We start from the raw sequence: 4736 nt of genomic DNA, 5'->3' as shown, positions 1-4736 counted from the left end.
TCACACGCTGGGGTCCCATACCCAAGTGTTACTAAGAGCACCCCTGAGGCGACCACTCAGGGGGCACTGGTTCATGGACTTTCTGCCTTCCTGGCCCCTGGCCAGACAAGGTAGATTTGTTCAAATCAGGAGGAACTGGGCCCCTCCGGTTTTCCAGGGGGAATTACTCCCGGGCCCCAGCAGCCTGTGGACGCCTCGGTTTCTGTTCCAGCCTGTACTAGCCGTCAGGACCCCCATCATACCAGCAGGGGTACTATACAACCAGTCATCCCCACAAAGCTAGAATGACCGTGGAGCACCCCTACTGGACACTGATAGGAACAGATCCTACACTTGATCTTAGCCAAAAGGCCGAGAAGCGATTCAGCCTTGAACGGTTGCACTAGCTCCTCTATTGTACTGAATTGTATGAAGTGTTTACTGCACACTGTGAGCTTCCCACAGTGTGTAATAGAAACTGCAGCAAGTAAAAGAGAGAGCCTGCCTCATTTCCTGGCTGGAGGACATCCGGCATCATCTAGTGCTTTCCTCCCTATTGTGACTGTCCTCACCTATCGTTTTTCCATTCATTGGATTTCAGTTCTTCCAATCATAGAGGCTAAGCATCACATGTGGTCTGCATGCAAATAAGCCCACGAGGCACGCCCACTGCTCCAAACCAACATCCACCACAAAGAAACCAGGCAAAGTAAAACATGAACAGCTTCAACGTCAGCTTTAAGTCCCAGTTCACACGGCTGCTGCCAGAAAGTCGTGCAACTTTGCCAGGCGACTTGAGTACTACTTTGAAGCGACTCTGAAGCAACTTTCAGGGAATGCCTGGGTAATCTTCCTGTAATGTCAGATCCAAATCACATCAATATAGATGAGGATCCATCTTGTAGGCGACGTCTATTAACCTTCCTGGTGGTATTCCCGAGTGTAGCTCGGGGTAAAGTTTCAGCACCACAAGCGGTAACCCCGAGCTACACTCAGGAATACACTGCAGTGCTGCTCCGGGACCTCTTCTGCACTTACCTTGTCCTTCGCTCTTGTGATGTCCCTCCTGCAGTGTCCTTGCCAACGTCCTCCGTCCGATGCCGGCATCTGTCTTGTGGGTTCCGTCCCCTGCAACGTCGGGACGTATGGGGGACGGAATGGCAGGAAATTTAAAAATGTGAAAAAGTGACATTCACTAAATACACTAAAATCACATAGTAAAACATTACTGTATCAAACCATTTCACATACATTTTGTCCTGTGCCCTGCTTGCATTTTTACTGTTCTTTCTGCCTGGAAACTGAGAAACGTCCATGGCGTCCAAAAAGCGTCCTTTTAGGTCAAAAGTGGTTTTAGAGCAGCAAGAGAACAGCGATAGTAAATTATAACTACTTGCAGAATTGAGTGATAATGATCTGTGGGGGAAATTCGTCATCAGACACTGAAACCGATTTTGCTACTTTGCTCAGTGATGTGCAAACTTGGGGCTGTATTTCAAATTTCAGTGTTTTTGGTTTGATTATATTATTGAATTAAATTTATTATTATTTTTTATGATTATTTATTAAATTATAATTTATGTGTAGAGATGTGCTGGTTGCTTTAAATCTTAAACAGCAGTTGCAAAGCATTTTTTTTTCTTTTCCCTTTGTCAGTGACAGACAGGGAAAGCAGGACTGTGCTCTGATTGGTTGTTGCTACAGCTGAGAAGGATCCACCCATAGCAGCACTGTTGCAGCTGGACTTATGATTGGCTGTGGAGGAAAGGAGAGAGGAAAAAGGAAGAAGAAGCACATGTGGGGAGACAGACATTTTCAGGGGACCGCATGGAGCAAGGGCTCCTGGTGTAAAGTCACAGAGTCTCACTTTCTGTGCTGCTAGAGCCCATGGACTGGGCTGGAAGTGTGTAGCAGAAGAATTGTTGCAGGAGGACAGTGTGCAAATCAAGGATTGCCCTTCCTGACACTCAGGATTACAGCCACTCAAGTGCATGTGTCTCTCAAAGTCTGGAGCTGCTGAAAGAGAGAGGATTTTTACTGCTGTCTAATGCTATTTAGAGGACAATCCAGAAACAGTGAGTACTCTGTGATGAAAGGGGATTTTGATATTGCTGCATTTGCTGTTCATCTCTGGAGAATGGTCATGAGAAAGCCTGCTCTCTAATTCTCAGAGTGACATAGATCTTGGAAAGCCCAAGCTGCTCAGAATTAGCTATTCCTGCTGCTGATTGATGAATTACTGGTTTGTCTCCTCAAGACTTTTCCTGTGGCTGAAGAGTGTGTTTAGTTCCAAGTCCCCACAGAAGCTTGCTGCTTTGAATATACTGAGCAAGTGTCAGTATATCAGCATTTCACCTGTATGGTAAAGATTTGTTGAAGTGTTGTTTTTCTTCTATAATGTTCACTGGAAGATTCTGCTTAAAGGAGACTGTGCTATTCTGCTACCCCTAGATTACAAATACTCTCCCATGCAGAGAGTGAGCGCTTTTCCATTGATTAAAGGGCTCCAACGTTGAGAGACTTTAAGTTTCATCCCACTGGCCAGTGGTTAAGTAGGACATTTCTGCTCTAGATAAGTACGGCTATAGCAAATGTCTATAAGCTGCTAAATCACGTTAACAGTTATTGTTTCATTTGTCAATGTCACTCTCATATGTCACCCTAGTCAGTGTGATATTAGCCAGTTTTGGAGAATTTGGCGAGTGAATTGTGACTTCTTACTAACTGTGTTATGCAAAGTGGTATCTGTGTTCTATGTACATTACCTGTGTTAAATCAGCTAGTTCTTTTTCAGGGTTTGTCTTCTTCAATAATACCCATAAAAAATATTCTCAGAGTGTCGAAGTGTTCTGGGTATAATCGGAGGTGTCACCAGATTCAGGTGAGAGCTGAACCTATATATCTAGCCTAGCATCACCCAAGGGTGTGCTACATATGATTTCGTGTTTCAAATTTTAACATACCCGGGATGTTTACTAGACTCTTGTTCGGACAGATTTCAGTGAGTTATTCCTAAAAATTACAGGCCTACAATAAAAAAAATTATATATTTCCATGCAAAAAAATGTACCGCTTTGAGCTCAGAAATACTGACATAATCAGACCGCTAGGGAGGTTAAACTCTATGGGCACAAGTCTGATAGAAGTCGCCTTGAAGTAGTACAGGAAGCTTTTCTAAAGTCGAAGCGACTTTAGTAGTGCTAAGACAGCTATCATTGACTAACATGGGATTTCACATGTTATGCGACTTGGGGTCTCACAAGTCGGATCCCAAGTCACAGCAGTATGAACTGAGCCTAAGGGCTGGCTCACAGCCACGGTGTTTTCTATGGATTGCAATGCATTCACGCGAGTGCAGTGCATTCCAGTGCAGTCTGCAAAAAAAGAACATGCTGCATCTTTTCTGTATGGAATGCAGCAAAACACATCAAAAATGCATCAGAATGCACATGTCCTGAATTGAAATTAAGAAAAAAGGTGAAAAAATGCATCAAAAACGCACCAGAACGCCTAAAATATTAGCATGAAGAAACACATCCAGAATGCAGAAATTGTGTTGTGAACCGGGCCTCAATCCCTCTGGGTGTCAATCTATGGGGTTGATTTACTAAAGGCAAATAGACTGTGCACTTTGCAAAGTGCAGTTGAACTCTGCTAGAGCAGTTGCTCCAGAGCTTAGTAAATGAGCAGATGCTGTGCTGACTTCCATCGTCCAATCATATGCAAGTAAAAATGCTGTTTTTTTTTTTTTCCTTGCATGTGATTGGGTATGCTTTGCAAAGTGAAGCTGTACCTCATTAACTAAGCTCTGGAGCAACTGCACTTGTAGAGTGCACAGTCTATTTGCCTATAGTAAATCAACCCCTATGAAACAGTCCATGAGCTTGTTTTTTTGTTTTATTAGGGAATTTAAGTTGGATGGTGTAATATGGGTTATGGGATGCTCAACTTGACTGAAGCAATGCAAGGGGACAATTTCCTTCCTATGTACAGAGAAAGTTCATGGACTGTTCTCCCCGGTTATGGTCAGTCTTTGCAAACCAGTAGCAAAAGCCTTTTACGGACTAGGAACTCTCAGGCCCCTTTGAAAATTAGCACAGATTGTTGCAAACTGCATGCAAAAGTATCGCCTCTCCCCTGCTAGAACTGCTCCCAGTTCCATAGCCTGGAGACACTACCAGCCCTCCTGGCTGCTCTGAAGATCTCCCAGGACAAGGATAAAGTATTAAGGTCCTTTGAAAGCTCGTAACATGTGGCAATCTCTCTCTTTGTAAATCCCTGGGTGTGCTGATGTACTCACTCTGTCCTCCTTGTTCTCACTGCTCTCAGGCAAGAATCCTGTTCAAACAGTGGTGCTGAATGGATCTTCCTGAGCCCAGCCTAGAGGCAAAAGCCCCCCTAGACCTTGGGGTTCCCTTCCAGGCCACAGACAGCCTCCTCAACTCTCCATCTTCCACCCGACTCCTCTGCTAGCATGGCTCTCTCATATTTATGGGCTCATATTTATGGGCTAACCTCACGACACTATCAGGGCCTCTTAGCCTGTGATTGGCCAGGCTCCCATAAATATGCAGGGCTCCACCCCTTCTGCTCACTGGCTTCTGGAAGCTTCCACGGGCCTCCAATGTTAGGAGGTGAGAGTCTCAACCTGTAAGGGACCGCCCGGCGGTACCACTAGCACTCCACTGATCGGATGTTCCCAGCGCACGGAGTCTAAGCCCCAGGGTACTTGTTCACCAGGGCCCCTGATGGTGGGG

General features: G+C 45.1%; 1 pseudogene; it reads right to left on the bottom strand.

Annotated features, from left to right (window-relative positions):
• Nucleotides 1-200: 200 nt before the first annotated feature.
• Nucleotides 201-363, bottom strand: LOC149474741 (U2 spliceosomal RNA; annotated as a pseudogene).
• Nucleotides 364-4736: the final 4373 nt, after the last annotated feature.

This window comes from Staurois parvus, unplaced genomic scaffold (genome assembly GCF_062004578.1).
Source record: "Staurois parvus isolate SC_StPar_1 unplaced genomic scaffold, SC_StPar_1.0 ptg000001l, whole genome shotgun sequence".
Classification (NCBI taxonomy): domain Eukaryota; kingdom Metazoa; phylum Chordata; class Amphibia; order Anura; family Ranidae; genus Staurois; species Staurois parvus.
This window is presented reverse-complemented; position numbering and strand designations above follow the sequence as displayed.